Below are 21,093 nucleotides of genomic sequence, written 5' to 3' on the forward strand. Positions count from 1 at the left end.
GTACTCTTCAGGCTTGCAGAGAAAAGAACATTTGCACAAATGGTTAGTTAATAAAACTCTGGCATTAGCTTCACAAGCTGAATTACCTACCGCCTTGCTGTCCCTATTGTTGGATGTGCTGCTGGTGACAAAAGACTTCAAAATGGGCCTCTTTTCTGTATTAAAGATTTGGTGGTGGGAAATTTTCTTGGACACTAGTGCAGTAGTTTAGAAGAATTATAAATACGAAGTTAGCACTACAGAAAACTCTTAGGCAAAGGCAAGACTTCTTCTATTAGGGTCAGTGTTACCTTTCAAGTTTATCCTTGCTAATGCCTTCAGGTAAACTTCATTATTGGTTCTTTCAGATTTGATCTAAAGAAAAGAAAGTTACTGAGCAATGAACTCAAGTAACCTTGTTATTTTACAGTAGGACTGGATACTCTCTTAGTATTGGCTTATTTGTAACATTGCAGAGCATCAGTTTACAATCTCTTGCCCAGAGTAAGGGATGAGCTTAGAAGGGGAGAGAAAATTGTGGTGTTAGGAAAGTGAGAATCCTTGGTGATTAACTTGCTTCATATCCATTGGAGAACAGGAAATCTCCATTTGGAGCTAGTTGCAGGCAAAATTACATACCATATGCAGACAGTTATGGAATTATGTGTATAAATAAAATTATATAAAGTGCTTTGACAAAGAGCTTTGACTATTTGTAGAATTACTTTCCATGAATATATCTAATTCTCAGTCTAAACTAGTGTCCATCACCACATTGTATGCATTATTCATTGTGTAAAGAATAATTCCTTGAAGGCACTGCCAATAAATTTCATAGGTGGCCCTCAGTTCCATTATTAATAAGAACCAAGATTCTGGTGTTTAAATATGTGTTATTGTGGTCTGAAATAACAAGCAGAATAACAAGCAGCCTCATGCTTTGCATATATACTTGAAACAATATTGAAATGATTATTTAGCCTTTGTATGAAGTGTTGGTAATGGAAAAGGACTTTTTGGAAATCATTTTGGCATTGCACATAGCTACTTCTCTCCTTTCTTTGTGGTGGGAACAAAAGATCCACAAAGTCTTCCATTAATTACCATTTTTTGTCTGAATCAGGTTACTATGGTAACAGCTTTGGAACAAGCCAGGTTATTAGGGCAGCTTCAAACCATGGTTTAATATCCTGCTTTATTTCAAAGCTTTTAACCTTAGTTTTCTGGTTCAAGCAAAATGGAAAACAGTGGGTAATGGAGGAACTTCATGGTTTGTTTACTTGTGCATATGAAGAGAGGGACAAAGAAGTTGTGTGTTTGGCCAAAAAGGTTTGTTGTCAGTGTGTCAAGAGCATACTATCCTCTCACTCGACCTGAAAACACTTAAAAGGAAATGCTAGTGACCTGAATGTCCAAGACCAGGCACTCTACTACGCATCTAATGGTGATTCAGAACTAGCATTTTCTTCATACTAAACTTCTAGGCACCAGAGTGTCGAGTATGCAACAACTTCCTATCTAGTTACCACCTAAACTGGAGGTACAAAATTTTGTGTGTGTTATACTAAGAAAGAAATGCACAGTTGTCACAAATGTAACAATATTAGCACATTCTTGGCCCATTCTCTGTGAAATGAAATTCAGAAAGGAGAAAGCTACTTACTCCTCCACCCCCTTGACACATGTGTGGTTATTTTGTAACCTGAAACATATAGTGCACTTAAGCATGAGACCCCAACATTTCATTGCTGAAGATGAAACTTGGCTGAACGTAAATTTATATTTTGCATTTAATTTTGTGGTGGGTGGGTGTGCGTGCGTGCGTGCAGCAAATTTCATTCCTCTTTCCAAGGTGCAAATACCAGAATGAAATTTTGATAGTGTGAGTGCTTCATTTATTAATGAGTGAGACATCTTACACACGTCTCCTAATGCTCAGTAAAAGTGTTAAGTTTATATACAGGAGGAACATATATGTCTGAGTGTAGACTGCAAACTTTCTTGTTAAAAGCTAATATGCCTCTGGCAAAAGAGCTCTGTGCTGCTGCTACCTGCCAGCTGCTACTGGCATGCTGAGAAATGATCAAGCTGCTCATTTCCTTCCTGTTTGGCATTTAAGACATTTCTAGCTTAATATACAGAGTTATTCAGTATACAGATGACTTTATACTAAAGTAGATGGATTGTAGTACTCTATTAACTTTACAAACACAAAGCGCACATAAGCACAAACTCTTCCAGGGTTTAATTTCTTTATCATCCTGTAGCAGCAAATTGAGGAGCCTTGGGGGGGGGTATGACTGCTTTCCTTGCTGTTAGAGGACACATGCTGGCATTTGTGCTGGACCAGTGACAAAATCAGGCAGAGCCAGAGCTCTTTCTCCTTTTCTGCCACCTCTTTTTTACTTACGCCCCCCCCCATTGTACCCCTTTCCTCGTTTTTCTCTTTGACACCCACATGAAATTAGGCTGAGGGCTGCAAGTTGCTCACTCCTGCTCTAGCATGACCAAGAAATTGAACTCAAATCCAGAAGTTGAGCCCTGGGTTGGCTCTTAATAGCTTGGTCTTATTTCATGTCTGTGTGACAAAGTAAATGGGTTGCAGCCTGGGTCTCAGTTCAGTTAGGGTAAAAGTTTCCGTTTGCCACAAGCACTAAGGTCACCATTATTTGGGGCAAAGGATGGGTTTTGCATTGTGAAATATGTGTCTTCCCTCTGCCTCCGTTCCCATCCATTATAATGATAGCTGGCTTCAGTACTACTTAAACATTAAAGAGCAAACTCACTAGATCTCTTTATGCGCCGTATATCTTAAGAAAATGAAAGCTTACTAGAATTAGGCACTTAATATGTTTGTATTTCAGCATTTCTGCTAGAGCTGGAAACCTTACTTTGGAAGTGTTTTATTTGCAGCTGTTCAAGGTTCTGTTCTGTAAAAGCCAACTGCAGAGATATTTGCTTGTTATAGAAAGCTTTTGTTAGGAACTAAGCAAAATTAATACAAAATGAATAAAGACACGTGAAAAGTAAAGCAGGTCATGTCAGAAACATGTTGGTTAACAAAAAACAGACATTAAATCTTACTTTCTTCATAGCTGTTTTCCTCTGTGAACTGAATATCTTTGTTGGAAGGTGTACAGTCTGATTATATGCATATATATTGGGGTTGAAGGGCCATTGGGTTTATTGGGACTCATTCTATCAATGAGGGAGAAATTCAGCTCACATTTTAATGCAAACCCACCTAATTCCCACTACATGAGCCAATACAGGAACTGAAACACATCTATCCTTTGAAATTTTCACTTCTCTGAATTTTGCAGTGCCAGTCTCCAACATCAAAATGTGCACATAAAGGTGCATATTAACATATAGTAAATATTGCAGGTGCATGGTTTCTGTTTATTAACACCATGATATATCGTGATCATGGACAGAAAATTGGTCTAAACTCTGGAAGCCCTGTATTAGCCTATTTAGCCTTGAGTGCCATTGTATCTCAGCTTTACTTCAATGGTTAGTACAGTGGGAACCCACTTACTGGGCATTACTCTTTTTGAAAGATCAGCAAGGTAAAAAAATTAAGTAGTTTGATAAATGGTAGAAAGTAGTAGCTTGATAAAACATAGCACAAGCCACGCTGTGATGGAAAAACCAAGAATTTACACCAGTGGTTTTTCAGACTGTTCTGCCTTAAACATCTAGTATAACTATGTTATTTTTCTCAACACCAGTATCAATATGTTGCTTTTTGTAAGCATCATTAAAAATAATTTGCAGCTGTAATATTACCATGTTGAAATGCATCCTTTGTTAACTATGACAGCAACATTGGCTGCTTAAAAAAAAATATCCCAGATACGTTCCGGACTCTCGAACAGTGTGACCCTTTGCAGACTAATTATCTCTCATGTAGACAATGATTGGTATGCCTTAATTAGGCATGTGCCTCTTGCTGTCACTGATGACTCATGCCTTGGTTCTCAAGGGATGTGTGGATCTCTTATTTGAGCTGGAATGGATAAAAAGAGGACATTGTTTTTAATCTTTGGAGCTAAGAACCAGTTAGATTGGGTAGAAAGGAATGCAATCATAAGGCACTAGAAAACTCTTCCCACCCACTCCGTTTAGTGTCAGAAAGCTTTATTTAAAAAACGTTGCAGTCTGAATGTAACATCCCCTGCTGCTAATGAGAAAAGCAGTTCGTCTCACATTGGCCCATTTAGAGGTAGTGAGGAGTCCCAAAACACAGCTGTATTTACACAGCCGCCTCTCAAAGAAAACTCAGCTAAAAAAAGGCATTCCGTAATTTATGTTACTTAAGCTTTTCTGTAAGAATTGTCATAGGTTACTATCAAATAAAAAAGGGGAAGAAGGGTGTTGATTACCTGCCTGGACTAGAGAGAGAAATCTGAAGGAAAACAACAACCAGTATTGGGAATGAAGAGCAAAACCAAATATTCAATCACATTAGTTTAGTAAGTATATTCTGTTCTGGACTGATGATGTGTAGTTTTCCCCGTACATTTAAATCATAGTTAGCATCCTTATAATGTGAGGCGGGGATTCTGATCTGCAGATGACTCAGCAAAACAAGGAGGTTATTTATGCCAGTAAATCCTGAGAAAGCACTATATGTGAACCTTTTGAAACAGCATGAGTTTACAGCGCATGCTTTTTCTGGAGGCAAACCAAGAGAAACCTAGAACCCAAAGTTTGGATGACACGCTAAGCCAAACACAGCTCAGCTCGCAGCAGAAGCTGGGGGGAGGCATGTAGTCATCGAAATCTCCTCTGTAGGAACTCTCACACTTGTACATGTTCACTAAGTCATAGATAGGCTTAGGATGATGTGCAAACCTGCTCTATGTGAGTGAGGCAAGCGCATAAGAACAAAAAGGGGAGTGTGAATGCAAAATGAGGGGAAGAGTATCATGAGTGCTGACACTACCAGATTAAAGGGGTTTAATAGTAGTAAATTAGTATTTTGATACGGCAGCCTAGACACAAAATTTATTATTTGTAGGAAGGAGCGGAATATTATGGACAAGTAACATGACAGTTCAGATCTTCCATCCTTAATTGCAGTATAGGAGGGCTTCTGCATGAACAGCTTTTTTGTTATCAGTGCAGTGATTCTTTGAATCAGCTGTTCTCTTTTATTAAATTCCCTTGAGACAGAGGGAAGTCTTCATCCCAGCTCAAGACAGTGCTAATAACCCTCTAGTATCCCTTCCCTGCCAAGCCTCGTCTTACCATTTATTTAATGTGCTCCTCCCTCAAGGGAAGCGCCACCCTCAAGTTCACCCTCTTAGTCGGGACGTTGGGCAGTCTTACTCACAGCTTCATCATATATTATGGGTTTGTTTTTACGTTGATAATCTCATTGTAGGAAAATTGTAATCCATGAGAGAGAAGAAACGGTGGCACTAGGAAAAGAGGATTGATGGCCTCACTTTTCCACACATTCATTATAATCTTTGTTCTCCCTAGAGCCTTCTTTGTCAGATGAGGTGGAAGCATTTTGAACTGTACCACTCCAGATTGCAGGCATAGGGTTGTATTTTTGAATGCTTCTCTGTGTCCAAAAACTCTACATTATCTGATAGAGAGGGCTAAACCCCTTTCTGAAGCATATACTGTATTGTAGGAATGTTACGGTGTGGGGTTTGTATTTTGGGGAAGTATATACTATCCATAATTATTCTGTCTCTAACGTCTCATTCTGAATATTATGCATATCACTTCTGAAATTGCTATATTTACATTTCCAGAGGATCTCTCTTATATTTATGGAGAGAAGTACTGGCACTGAGGTTCAAGGTCAATTAAGCAAACTGGATTGATCCTTGTACAATGGGATGGGAGCATGATTTTACCTGTATAAAGTAAAAGTAATTGGGCTGTATTTAATACTCTTTTCCCTTGACTTTGCTTGTACTTGAAACAGTTTACTGTAAGAGAATAATTACAATACTTCACTTTTTGAGCCAGTATCGCAATCCTAATTTCCCCCCCTTCAGCTCTCTGGGCTAGATGTTGCCTGAGGGAAAGCCAAAGGCTTAAAATGTTTTGTATGGAACTAAGACAGGATAAACTCTCAGTCTTTGGGCCGTTAGAGGCAAACAATCTGAAAAGTTCTTATGTCACAAGAAGCCTATTATACCTAAGGACATTTGAGACTATCCTTCTTCTAAAAATAGGTTAGAGAGTACTATAGGAATTTTTAGTTCTTAGCTTTGGGTTTTTTTGTTTTTGTTTTTTAAAATGAATATAATCATACTCTGTTCTGTGCACTGTTTTGTATATTAACTGTCTGGTCCTCATTGGATGCTTGTTTCCAGGGGGTGATGGTCTTCAGCCCCAATGGGGTTGTGGAGTTCCCCAGGGTTCAATTTTACCTCCTATGCTGTTTAACATCTACATGAAAGTGCTGATGGGGTCAGCTGGTGTTTTGGAGCTTGTTGTCAGCAACATGCTAATGACAGTTCTACTTCTCCTTTAAATCTGCAGGTGTGGCAGTGGATGTGTTAGACCAGCCTTTCTCAACCTGTGGGTCCCCAGATGTTGTTGTACTACAACTCCCATCATCCCTAGCTAGCAAAGCCAGAGCTCAGGGATGATGGGAGTTTTATTAATTATTAATAGATGTTAGTGAATTCCCTCTGTTCAGTTCAAACCCTTTAAATTTTTTCTCAGGCTTTCCACCCAGTTTGAATAAGCACAACATTTTAAAATCCTGTTATGCTCCATCTAGATGGGGCAGAATATGTTGTCAGATATTTTATTACATTCAATACCAATTTATTAGTTTATTTTTTGTAAAGGTTTAGTAAAGATAGGTTTGAAATGGGGAAAAGAATTGAACATCTAGAAGGTAACACATAGTGGCAGCAGTAAACAGCAAAACATTGAACCATCAGTAGTACAGTATTTAATGGTTAAATCCTGTAGCACAGTAGTAGCATGAAGAAATGCTGTAAGGAAACCCACAATAGTTTTATGGGTGGGGGGAGCCAAGTGGATTTTAAGTCTGGGTACTATGACACCAGTTAGGCTTAATGACTATTTTGGATTTGTAAAATTATTGTGAACCTACAGCTGTTTTCCATGAGATGGGGAGATGGTAAGTATTTATTATAGAACTATATTAATTGATCAACAACGCCTGGTTTAGCAGAACAGTTCAGAGCAATTACATCAATTTAGAGAATATATGTGGTGGTGCTGACAGGATAATAAAAATATAACCAAATGAATTCAAATAAAAACCTTCTTAATGGGAAGTAGGGTAAAAAAAATCAGTGACCATGGTTGCAGATTCCAGAGAAGCCTTCCTGCAAACAGCTATAGGTTTAACAGATGTTTGTGCCGTCTGCACAGATGTCAGGGGATGTAGGCACAACATCAGGGTGGGACTACTGTGCACAATCCCACTCCTTGCTCCTGCGTTTTTCCTATATAGGAGCAAAGTGCACCTGAGTCATTCCAGAGACATAGAACAGGGTTTCCCAAACATGGGTCCCCAGCTGTTGTTGGGAATACAATTCCCCTCATCCATGACCACTGTTCCTGCTAGCTAGGAATGGTGGGATTTGTAATCCAAAAACAGCTGGAGACCCCAGTTTGGGAAACCCTGTTCTAGAGTATGTTTCTCACAGCTCTAAGAATTTATATGATAAATGTGTCAGAACAGCTACCATTATTTATTTATTTTAAACCTTCCAGAACTGTAGTAACCATGCATTTTCCATCAACACTTTTGGATTTCTAAGCCACCAGTATCCTTTGCTACTTTTTAAAAATAAAGTATTGTAATTTTGCCTTTGATAACCTCAGCTAACAGTTACACAGTTGTTTTTGGCTCCATTTCATCCTGTGTTTGTCATCAAGCCAGTCTGATTTATCTTCATATTTTTTTAGATGGTGGTATTTCAGATGCTGGAAATGTGTGTGCGTATGTGTGCGTGCTAAGGGTTATTTATCTCTTAATTATAGATTCCCCTGGTGAAGAACCATCTGTGACTCAAAATGCATTGGGTTATTTGAACAGAATTGCCTGCTTTTGTTGATCTTTGAATAGATCTGTTACTGCAACCACTCTTTAACAATATTGCTTGGAGAGGTAATAGAAGAGACAGAGATATGTACAGTAGCAATTTTGGAGTGTGTTGCCATTGTGCCAGAGGTAGCAAAAATATCCAGTGGGAGATATGCAGGGCTGTTCCTACCCATTCATTCATTTCATTCATCTCAGTTAATCATTTGCCTGAATAGCATGTATATGATTGATCTCATTTAAAGTGCTATTTATATTGGCAGCATTCTTAATGTTTGGCTGGCTTCAAATCCCAGATACTCAGTTGTTGTTTTCCTATCAGCTGTAATGTATGTTTTGTGTATGGAATATACAGTGATTCAGAAATAGTCCTGTATTGAATAACTTCATGTATAGATCAACATGATAGCTACGCTTCTGAAGTGCTCCACACCTATGAAGGACATGCCTGTTCAATTGATTCAGTGCAGGAGATTGTCCCTCTGTTGATTTTTCCCTGATGAAAAGGGATTATTCTTAGAGTTGATAGAGTACAGTGCTGAATCTGAATTCCACTGATGTCAAGTTCTGGAAGTTTCAAGTAATAATAATAATAATAATAATAATAATAATAATAATAAAAATTTTTATTTATATCCCGCCCTCCCCAGCCGAAGCCGGGATCAGGGTGGCTAACAACAATAAAATAATACACCATTCTAAAATCATTTCATTATAAAATTATTTCAAATCAAATTGATGGCAACCATTGGGCTAGAGTTCTGTGAAGATTGCCAAAGGAGGAAGTCAGGCTGTGCCCTGGCCAAAGGCCTGGTGGAACAGCTCTGTCTTGCAGGCCCTGTGGAAAGATGTCAAGTCCCGCAGGGCCCTAGTCTCTTGTGACAGAGCGTTCCACCAGATCGGAGCCACAAAGTAAATATCTGAATTAAGAAACAACCCTTTGAAATGCATGAATGGTTTCTGTGGACTAATCTATACTGGTTATAACATCAAGGTAAAGGTAAAGGTACCCCTGCCCGTACGGGCCACTCTTGACAGACTCTAGGGTTGTGCGCTCATCTCACTTAAGAGGCCGGGAGCCAGCGCTGTCCGCAGACACTTCCGGGTCACGTGGCCAGCGTGACGAAACTGCTCCGGCGAACCGGCACCAGAGCAGCACACAGAAACACCGTTTACCTTCCCGCTATAAAGCGGTAACTATTTATCTACTTGCACTTAGGGGTGCTTTCGAACTGCTAGGTGGGCAGGAGCTGGGACCGAACGACGGGAGCTCACCCCACCGCAGGGATTCGAACCGCCCACCTTACAATCAGCAAGTCCTAGGCACTGAGGTTTTATCCACAGCGCCACCCGAGTCCCTGGTTATAACATTATAAATGTGTTATAAAAATGTGACACCAGGGTGCGCTGTACAGCAGTCAATTGAAAATTACATTGAGAGCTATATAACGTTTTCTTTCTTAGCGGTTTTTTTTTTTATAAAATTTTTTAGATAGTGTAGATCCAGTCTGTATGTAATGTAGAATATCACTGTCAGTCAATGTAGACTATACTGGTCTATAATACGGACCAGTATAAGGCAGCTTCCTATGTTTTCCCCTAATATTTTCACGCCACTTAATTCATTCTTGATTTATATGTTACAGTGAATGTCCAAAATCTGGTGATTGTTGCAGAATCAGAATCAGAAGAATCTTTATTTGCATCAGCCACTAGCCATAGCAGTAAAATAACATAAAATGAACTGAAGATAGAGGTAAAAACGTAACTATACAAAATGCATTCTGGAGGTTTACATCAATAATCAAATAACAGATCTTATTCTAATTGCCCCTGCTAATTTTTTTTTTTTTGCAGTTTTTGCTGTCACCTGATTAGGTGATTGTTGCATTTTGACACTTAGCGAACATGGACATTCACAGTTAATTAATGCCTGACTGAAAAAAAGGGAAAATATAATGTAATAGATCCATGGTGCTAAATGTTTAGATTTGGTAAATATTAGGATTTAATTAGAACTTGTATGTTATAAGGCAGTCTCAGTGTGTATTAGAAGGGGGGGGTAATGTAACAGGTTTGAGGTGTTTAATTAGCATTTATGTGTAAAGACTGTGTATCAGACCTTGCGAATGTAACCAAGATCCATGTGTATTGGCATATGTGTGTGGACCTGCTTCTGAGCATCAAGAATTAGTGAATAGTTAATTAAGCTAGTTAAAATTCCTAAGTGTGTACCAGCCTTTAATCCTAGTCAGTCAATGAGTGTTTTCTATTCTGTTGGAAGCCACCCAGAGTGGCTCGGGCAACCCTGTCAGATGTGTGGAGTACAAGTAATAAATTATTATTATTATTATTATTATTATTATTATTATTATTATTAGCTTCAAAGAACTGGGTATTAGAATGCAAATGAATAAAGGTGGCTTTTAGGAACAACAGAGATGGTTCTAGGAAGCAGAGAAGGAACTGTGCTTGTATTTGCCCTGGAGACCAAGGTAGGCTGCAGAGCAAAAAAAGGGGGGTTGGTGATGCTGCCATAGGCTAAGCTCAGGTGTTTTGGGCTGCTGCTGCTGTGCACTAGTCTCCATTATGCCTAATTTCCCCCAAAGAAACACAGACCTTGGTGGCGGGCAAATACACCTGGAATCTCATGCACCACTGTGCAGAGATTGAGGTGGCTTGTAACAGCATAAGTTATTTTTAGACATGCACAAAGCTTGTCCCACACAGCATGCAAGCTGCAACACATGCAGGAGAATCAGCAAGGTATAGTGGTTAGACTAGCATTTCCACAACTTGGGTCTCCAGTTGCTTTTGGACTACAGTTCCCATCATCCCTGACCACTGGCCCTGTAAGCTAAGGATGATGGGAGTTGTAGTCCTAAAGAAGCTGGAGACCCAAGTTGGGGAAACACTAGGTTAGACAGGTAGGCTAAGACAAAGGAGACTCAGACTCAAATCCCTGCCTAGTGATGAAACACTCTGGATGACTTAGCCCAGTCAAGGTCTCTCAGTCTAACGTATTTCACAGGGTTGTTGTGAGGGTGAAATGTATTGTGGGGAGGGGAGAGTTATGTATGCTGTCATGATCTCCTTGGAAGAAAGGTGGGATATACATGCAGTAAATAGCTTAAATAAATATATTACAAAATTTATCATATTTCTTCCATTGGTTTCCTCAGAAACAGTTTCTACAGATGATTAAGTACCATTTGTGCAAGATCACCAATGAATCTTGTTTGGAATTCTGCTTATCCTGATACAATCCCAAACTCTTATCTACTGGGCATTGTTGCTTATCTGTTCCATGGCCTTGTCTCTGTGGTGTGTTTGGCAAGCTGATATTCTTTTGGGACAACATTCCCCCCATATGTATATGGTAGATTCGCAGTCTTAGAAATAATATTAACAGACACCAGTAGATGCAGGTTAAAACAAAAACAAGACAAATGCAGAAGAGAAAATAACCATGATTATCAATTTGTAGAGTTTGTTAGAAGAGTTTGGATTTGATATCCCGCTTTATTACTACCCTTAGGAGTCTCAAAGCGGCTAACATTCTCCTTTCCCTTCCTCCCCCACAACAAACACTCTGTGAGGTAAGTGAGGCTGAGAGACTTCAGAGAAGTGTGACTGGCCCAAGGTCACCCAGCAGCTGCATGTGGAGGAGCGGGGAAGCGAACCCGGTTCACCAGATTATGAGTCCACCACTCTTAACCACCACACCACACTGGCTCTCCAGTTATTTGGGTTATTCCAGTCACTGTATCAACAAAGGTTTGCTGAAAAGAAAGTTAACTGTTCTTAGTCTTGCCAAGACCCTTCTAAATCTTTGGGGAAACATCCATAAAAGATGCATTTATTTTATAATTACTAGAATAATTTTGAAAGATATCTTGGTCTACGAGGGATAATACAATGGATTCACAGTGGAGCAATAAGCATAAATGAGTGTTTTTACATTTACTTAAGACATCTGCATAGTTGCAAAGGCAGTTGTGGGACACTAGAACTGACAAGTGATAATTGGCAAAGCGGATATTAATCATTAGAATGCTTTTTGTAAAAGCTTGAAAATTGAGGTTCTGGTCTCTGCAGTGTTTTATATTAGCTGGAGTGGGGTATTTTTGCATGCTCATAAATTAGCAGCTTGTAGAGATATAGCCATATCTAATTACAGGGAAAAATGATTTGTATTTATTTTTAATTATAGCTTTTGCTCAGCTGAGCACTTCATTCATAACATTGCATGTTTAGTTTATTCTTTGTACATGATTGGCAAAACAAATTATATTTCCAAACCTGAAGCTGTCATCTGGGCATGATTATTTAAATATACCTAAACTGTTCAAGTTCTCTAATCCACAGGACAAAACTTTTTGTTTTGTTTTGTTCACAGCTAAGACAGATCGCCATTTTGTTCACACTGTACTTTATGCAGTATATAAATGGTGTTGTTTGAAAGCACATAGTAAAACACAGCAGCAGGTAAAGTGATTGGCTGAGGTCCTAAGATACCTATTTACTCTGTGTTTTCAGACATGTGTATTGCCCTTCAAATATTATTTGATGGACATGGTTAACCTACTAAGGGAATGGAAGCACCATTCGCTTACTCTATCATTGAGAGTTGATCTCATTTTCCTGAAAGCAGATACATTGCAAAACAAAACCTACTTTTCTTTTAAGATTCCCCACCTCTCCATCCCTGGAAGAACCATTGGTAGTAGTAATGATACAATGATACACCCGATAAAATACAGAACACAGTCTGACAGATTATAGTAGGAGAGATGAGCTGGGGGGGTGGCAACTTTCTGCTGCCAGCAATAAATCTTGGCAGAAGTCCCCTTCTCACATACTTGACACATGCAGGTAGACACACACATGCACACAATTCTCCTTCTCAGCTGCTCCATGCAAGTAAACAGAGGAATGAATGTTGTTTTTGCCTCCTCTCCACTCATCAAATGTTCAGTATGATGACCAGGGATGGGGCAAATCACATCCCCACCAACGCTGTGGCTGACCCCCCAATTTTTTGCGGCTGTTTCTAAAAACAATGTAGGTTCACAGGAGGAAACCAAAGTATAGTGGTACCTCGGGTTACAGACGCTTCATGTTACAGACTCCGCTAACCCAGAAATAATACCTCGGGTTAAGAACTTTGCTTCAGGATGAGAACAGAAATCACACAGCGGTGGTGCGGCAGCAGCGGGAGGCCCCATTAGCTAAAGTGGTACCTCAGGTTAAGAACAGTTTCAGGTTAAGAACGGACCTCCAGAACGAATTAAGTTCTTAACCTGAGGTACCACTGTACGTGTTTGTGGGGTTTGATCAAGCCTCTCTGACATGTGAGTTAGCCATCCCTGGATAACTGTATTAAAGATGATGTACAAGGCTAGCCAAAGACACTTTGCTGCCTAAGGCAGAGCAGCAAATAATACTCTCCAACTTCCTGGACATGACACCCCTGCCGTTTCAGGATTCTGGTTCCTTTTATTGGCCCACATTCATCTCATGGCTACTTTCTGGAAATGGCCCTGGAAGTAGGATCGGAATCACTGAAGTACAGGGCCCCCGACTGCTCTGCTTTAAAAACCTCCAAGGAAGGAGAGTCCACAGCCTCCCAAGGGAGACCGTTCCACTGTTGAACAACCCTACTACAGTGGTACCTTGGGTTAAGTACTTAATTCAATCAATCAATCAATCTTTATTATGGTCCAGAGACCCAACAAATCGTTACAAAGCAATACAGAATTCATACAGCCTACCTCCAGGTTAAACAAGCATTTTGTTCAGAATATAGGGATCATTGGTTCTTGCAACCACCGATAAAAACTTTGCCACTGCCAATGTTCTAGCAGTTCTTAATTCATTCCAGAGGTCCGTTCTTAACCTGAAACTGTTCTTAACCTGAAGCACTACTTTAGCTAATGGGGCTTCTCGCTGCCGTTGCGCCGCTGGAGCACGATTTCTGTTCTCATCCTGAAGCAAAGTTCTTAACCTGAAGCACTATTTCTGGGTTAGTGGAGTGTGTAACCTGAAGCGTATGTAACCCGAGGTACCACTGTATATCCATTTGTTTTTCCGTATGTACTTTAAAAACCATTCAGGTTCCATAACTTTGCCTAGAAATGAAATAATTAGCCCTGGTCTGTTAACCAGATTGCCATAGATTTAGCTGTTAAATACATGTGGTCGGTGCTCAACTCTAGGCACATATGTAGCTTTACATACTTATTGTGCCGATTGATACACTGGGTTGCTACTTAGTGTAGTATTACAGACTGAAAGAGATGCTTTGGTTGAGTCCAAGGACTTGTATGTGCCTGGTAGGACTTTTTCTTTGATGAGTAGACCACTAAACTTTAGAAACTTCAGAACTAGTTTGTCCTGAAAACACACGTCTAAAACTCCCCCTTGACTCTACAAAACTGGTATTACAGTTGTGTTTTTTTTATTAAAAAAATTGCTGAGTAAAAAAAAATCACTGCTATTACTATTAAAGCAATCCTACATTTACATTGTCCAAAATGCATAAGAATACCTTCCCATTAATCAACTTTCTAGAACCAGGGCCCAGGCTGCCCACTGATGAACAGTTACTCATCACCAATCATGGTGGTGAGCGTTATTTTTAATGCATTTCATTTATTAAATGTGTTTATGCACATTGCTACAAATTTTACATGAGCAACATATTTCATTGAATAAGTTTAAACACATCTGGAGTATCATAGTACAACTATATTCCAAACTACTCTACATAAGTTAATGGGTTAAATTTCTCTCTCTCTCTCTCTCTCTCAGCAGAAATTTCTTCCAGAAACACACAAGTACACCTTATTTCACTCTGCATGTGAATTTCACAATCACTTTGGCTGTAGGCCTTCTTTGCCAGTCACCAATAGGTACCCCTCCCTCCATGTGAAAAGACAGATAATTATTTCTTACTGGCATTCTTGACAACATCATTTTGCAGAAATAATGAGGGGGGGGGGGAGAGATAAATAATGATTGGGATAATTCATTATTACTTGTTGATTCTTGTACGCCAAATTGCCTCTTTCAAACATTTGTATCTTCAATGCGCTGTGATGGAACTAATGGGAATAGCAACACCGCCAGCACTGTTACATCTAGGGGAGAATAGATTGTGTGGGCGATAGCTACCAAAGTTAAATGAATCAGTTTGCAGTTAAGTCAGCACTTAGAATCTAATCAAGGTCTTAAACGGCAAAGGCTTGAATGGGGTATCTGCAAGCTTATCCCACTCCACACTGCAGAGGTAAAAGAACAATCACCACCCACTCTGTTCTGTATCTTTAGTCCATCCTGCTTCTATACAGCTGCTTTCACATGAATACTGAAAGCTGATAGCTGTTTCCTACATTGCATAGTCACAAAACTTAGGTTTGCCCTCGAGCCTATGCCTAGTGCAGACTTCCTGTTTGTTCCCAGGAGCCTTTAATGGTTAATGCAGATTGGAGTCTTCAATAGGACAAGTTCTATTATTTATTTGATCAATTTATGAATCACATTCCACATGAGTCTCAAGGTGATTCAGAAACATACCACGAGCACAACTTTAAAGTTTCTTAAAAGCTACAAAGAAGAACTGGTGATAGATTGAAAAGCTATACAGAGTAAACCACCAAATAGTGATATTTTTACCCAGCTGAAAAAGCTTTCTGAAATAGAACTGTGTTTGGCTATTTCTGTCAAGTACAAATAGCAGGTTCCTTTGTCATATCTCAACAGAAATGTTGTTCTACAGAACCGGGGCAGCCACACTGAAAGCCCTGCTCCAAGTTACTGTGGAATGGACTTATGCTTTTTTGGGAACTTTAAGGCGAAACTGTCCTGCAGAGTGCAGTGATCTATTGGGTATAAATGGGATAAAGCAGTCTCTCAAGTAATCTTGTTCTGAGCCTTTTAGGAACTTAAATGTTAATGCCCAAACACTGATCTTGGCCTGGGAGCAGACTGGTAGTCAATATACCAGGTGGTAGTTTGCCCCCACAAGTAGGTGAGCCTCTGTAGGTCCAGTCGCGGATGACTCTGGGGTTGTGGCGCTCATCTCGCTTTACTGGCTGAAGGAGCCGGCGTTTGTCCGCAGACAGCTTTCTGGGTCATGTAGCCAGCATGACTAAGCCGCTTCTGGCGAACCAGAGCAGCTCACGGAAACGCCGTTTACCTTCCTGTCGGAGCAGTACCTATTTACTTGCACTTAACATGTTTTCAAACTGCTAGGTGGGCAGGAGCTGGGGCCGAACAACGGGAGCTCACCCCGTCGCAGGGATTCGAACCGCTGACCTTCCGATCAGCAAGCCCTAGGCTCTGTAGTTTAGACCACAGCGCCACCCACGTCCCACCTTATTTGCAGTAGCAGGGCATAAATTTCTAAAATATATAATAATAAAATAAATGCCCAAATGAATCTTGAACTTGGTGATCCAGTGGTCAGATAAGTTAAATGTCAATTGAGATGCACGATGGGGTGTGTGATCTACCCCCCTCCAATTCATGCAAAAGTCTGCATGGATTTATTCATTCCACATTCCCATTATACCTACAGTGGTACCTCGGGTTAAGTATTTAATTCGTTCCAGAGGTCCGTACTTAGCCTGAAACTGTTCTTAACCTGAAGCACCACTTTAGCTAATGGGGCCTCCTGCTGCTGCCACGCTGCTGGAGCACGATTTCTGTTCTCATCCTGAAGCAAAGTTCTTAACCTGAAGCACTACTTCTGGGTTAGCGGAGTCTGTAACCTGAAGCATATGTAACCTGAGGTACCACTGTATTTAGGTGAACAATTTGACCCATTCCCTCCCCCTCCTCTCCTGCAAATTGTAGAAGTAACATGATGGAGCTTTATGCCACGAAGGCTCTTTGATGCGCAGAGAACAGTGTTTCAGAGACAAATCTTTGGGAAGTTTCATTATAGCTATCAAATTATGCCTCACTGGTTTTTAAATAACAAGTCTATGCCTGTGACATTTAATCAGAGCTAGAATGGCATTTATAGAAACTCATAATCAGGATTATTATTTTACTACTTCCACCAATTAAAATGTGTTTGGTTTTTTTGGTCCCTTGAAAGACCATAAATGCAAAGTCCTTGTTATTCTTGCATGCAGTTTTCACTTACCTTTGAAACAATCCTATCTTAAAAATATTTGTTTGGGAAAATTAATTATAAAATGCCTTTTAAATGTTATATGCAATACGAAGTAATTTTCAGGGTTTTTTTTTCTTTTTTAATAAAAGGGAATAAAAGTTTGAGACTATAGCAAACATTTACAATGGAAGGTATTTTCAACTGAAAATAAACTTCGTCTTGACTTTTACTACTGTTAACAGTTTTACTAGATAATGGTTTCAGAATTAGAGAGAATATTTAATGACCTGATCCTGCAACCTGCTGTGCCAGCACATAAAGGCAGAGGGTGAGACATAGGAATTGCTATGTTTATGTCTGAAAATGTGCTACAATTTTGCCACTGCAATAACAACCTTCTGCCATTTCTGCCAGCTGGTCAGAACTAATATAGAGGCTAATGATGGGTTACTCCAATAATTGTATTTCTGTGAATGAATGTGGAGAGCATTTTCTGAGTTGGATCTACAGAATAAAACATCATTTTATTACTGTCTTACTGTCCTCCAAATCCCTTCCAATAGTATTTGCTTTCTTGAACTACCCTAGTGTCACCTTAACTTCTCCACCATTAATGCATGACTGTACTGCATCTTATCTGCTAATCTTCACTTTCTCCCCTTGTCAACACTGATTGACAGCCTTTGGTGCAGGAAATGTATCATTCCTAAATTGTTTAAGTGCTTAATGTGCCATTGATCTTTTCACAGAATGTGAACACAGTCCAAAGCTCCATGGAGCTAAGGGTCCACGTGGAGATCCATGCAGTCTTACAAGCTGGTCTTCTTTATTTTGTCGAACATCCCATAGCATAGAAAAAAAGATGGCAGTAGCTCAGTAGCAGAGCACATGGTTTCCATGCAAAACAGCCCAGGTCCAACCCATGGGAAAGTATTGTACATCCTTCTGGGAAAGACTTATGCCTGAAACCCAGGAACACTGGTGGTCAGTGATAAAAGTACTGAGTTGGATGAATCATTGGTCTTCCTCTGTTTCCTGTGTTCCTATGTAATGAGTCTGGTTCTCAAGAGTACATGCATATAGCAGAATTGCCTGGATGGTAGGCTCTGGAGGAAGAGCACAGCAGTCTCCTGCAGGCAGAATCTGTTGTTCTGCTTTGACTCTGTATGCTTTGCCCATTCAGAATCAGCATGTGACTTTTTCAAGGCATGGCGAGAAGCATTATCAGTTGCTAATGTCTGTACCACAAGCTGCTGAGTTGCAGGAACTGGTACAAACCTATACTTTGTGGGTGATCAGATAGCATTTAAAAGACCTTAAAATATTCTTAATTCTAAAATATTAAAAAAGATATGTGTGCACATTTCATTTTCTTAATATCTCCCAAATGCATTTTTAAATGTTTGATTTAGCAGTGATACAATGCATTTTAACTAGTTGAATAAGTAAGGAACAAAAGGATGCTTTAAGTGCAATTTGCAAAATCGACAAATGATATACTAGCTTACCTTTGGTTATGTTTTATTAGGATTCACATCCATGGTAATTGTTTTCCTTCCTCATACACTAAGCAGTAGTTTGAATAAATATATAGTGTATTAGAAATGCCATTAAGCAAATGATTCTTCATGGCATTGTTGAATGAAAGAATGAAATGATTTCTTTTCTAAACACAGCACAAATTTCCCCAATTATTTTTGAACTGATTGTTCTGTATTGTAGCCCAGGGGAGTACAAACATGCTATTTGTATGGGCTGCACTCTTATTTCTTCAGTCTGATTGAATTAAATACTAGAATAATAATTTAATCATCTACTTCTGAAGGTGATCCACTACGACAGTGCAATGTTTATATCTAAAACAGCGCTTCTCTCTTCTGACTTGGTGTTTAAAGGGTTTGTGTATGATGCTGGTGCTGATGCATGCTTTGATTATTAAGTTTTCAGTGTCTGTCATTTGTTTTGGAAACCATCCATCCTTGCGTATTGTCATGAAATATAGCTCATCAATTGAATGGCCATTTCTGTCTTTACAAGAAACATGAAACGAGTCAATAAAATAGAGGTAGCTGGTTGGTGTGAGTGTTCCTGATGGAATGACTATGCAAATTGCTGCTGCTATTTTGACATGGATGTTTTTCTGTCTAACTGTCCACCAATGGTGTTTTGTCAGAGATGGTGCTTCCATGTTGTTATGTTGGCAGGAGCAGTGAGAAGCTGCCAGATTTCTCTGCTTCTCAGCCCTTGTCCTTTTCCAAGCATATCCAGAAGGCAACAGAAGCTTGTCCATCTGTTCACACCTCACTCTTACAGTAGGAGAAGGGGGAATCTGATCTTTACAGCTCGAATTTCAGAGCTGTGTACAGAACAGAAGCATGACAGATGACAAAGAAGGGAACACAGTGAGACCAAAGATGGATAGATATGCCAGATGGGAAACTTGGAAAAGAAGACACTGTGGCACTTAGATGAATCAAAAAGGAGACAATCCAAAATCTCCTTCCTTTCTTGAAGAGGTGTAGTGATCATGATCAGACCAAAGCCTCAAGGTTGGGATACATGCAGGAAGAGGAAGAAATGATATGTCCTCCAGTATTTTCAAGAAGGAAGGAAGCTATTATTCTATAAGCAAAACTACTTTTCTGCATGGAAGTTTACAGCAAGCTCAACCCAAAGTTACAATGTTTGATTTGGAAAGTTCTTTAATCTCACATATGAAGAAATTAGGTGTGATTGCGCAGTGGAGAGGGAAAGGTCATTTACTTTTCTTTTATGTTTTCATAATACAGAAATCAGGCTCTGGAGCTAAACTTGGTGATTCCTGGCTCATATTGTCCTGGGAGCATTTATCTCCTACTAAAGGGGCTCTTCTGCTACTCCACTCTTCAGAAACTGTTGATTCCTAGATTAAGTGGACATAATTTGGTAGAATAAAATCTGTTTTATAGGATGATAATATGCTTCAGAGTGTTTGGGGAGTCACTTTCATGTATCAGTCTACAGTAGATCTAGAACTAGCCCACGTTTTAATTATCTGAGTCCCTTCCAGAGTCCAGTATTAGGCCTCATACACTGAATCTCTCATAACTTGCATCATCTGGAGCTCTTTATTCTTTTGACTGCTTGTTGAGCTTATGCAGACTCCTTTCCCTTCTTAATGCAATTAATAGTTATAGTCAGTGTTCATGTATTTAACATTTGGAACCTGGGCGTCCAGGTCAGAGACTAAAGGTCTTAGACATGTTTGCATTCTGATACTTTTTTGAAAAGGTAACTGCGCATTATCCACAAAATGTGCCTAATTGACAAATTTTGCATGCATTCAATTCTGAAGGAATCTATGTGTCTGCTAAAGAATGACTTCCGCTAAAGAAAAATATTTGAACTTTAGAGAAAAACTGTGAAAAGTGTAGCTCCTGTGTTTGACCCACAGCAGGGTATCAAAGAGCTTAAGTGGGTCATCACAAACTTGTCTCGCTAATTTTAAAAGAACTCAAGTGTGACAAATTGAGTCTGGCTCCAATCTATAATATTGAGGAGGAGGAGGAGGAGGTGTGGTTATGGACTTGCGGAGTTCAGTAGAAATAAGAGTTGCAGTCCACAGAGCTCCTACATGTATACAGAAGAACTTGCCTTTTGGTAGACTGCTCCAGGTTTCAGCCATATAGGCAAAAGTATCCTAGTCCAATATTCCAATTTAAGTCAGGATCCTCGCATATAAATGCTTAAAGCATGCAACCTACCTATATTAGCTTGATATAACCATATTTTTCATTCATTTGCCATGAACTCAGTGCCAGGAAGCCACAGTTAATTATAGCCTACCATTATATGAATAATAGGAAATTGTGGTTAATAGCTAAAGGTAAAGGTAAAGGTACCCCTGCCCGTACAGGCGACTCTTGACAGACTCTAGGGTTGTGCGCCCATC

General features: G+C 39.6%; 2 protein-coding genes across 4 annotated transcripts in view; one reads left to right on the forward strand and one right to left on the reverse strand.

Annotated features, from left to right (window-relative positions):
* Nucleotides 1–21,093, forward strand: part of IMMP2L (inner mitochondrial membrane peptidase subunit 2) — a 453,218-nt gene that overhangs the window by 168,506 nt on the left and 263,619 nt on the right. The gene's annotated exons all lie outside the window — the stretch shown is intronic.
* The window catches only part of LRRN3 (leucine rich repeat neuronal 3), a 45,625-nt gene that overhangs the window by 5,383 nt on the left and 19,149 nt on the right, over nt 1–21,093 (reverse strand). The window contains exon 2 of one of the 2 annotated variants that reach the window (XM_083399687.1): nt 291–354. The exons of the other annotated variant lie outside the window; for it this stretch is intronic. The gene's annotated coding sequence lies outside the window, so the exon portion shown is untranslated. The remainder of the gene's footprint in view (nt 1–290; nt 355–21,093) is intronic. 2 annotated transcript variants of the gene reach the window in all.

The sequence above is a fragment of the Podarcis tiliguerta genome (assembly GCF_965153285.1).
Source record: "Podarcis tiliguerta genome assembly, chromosome: 10".
Taxonomy (NCBI): domain Eukaryota; kingdom Metazoa; phylum Chordata; class Lepidosauria; order Squamata; family Lacertidae; genus Podarcis; species Podarcis tiliguerta.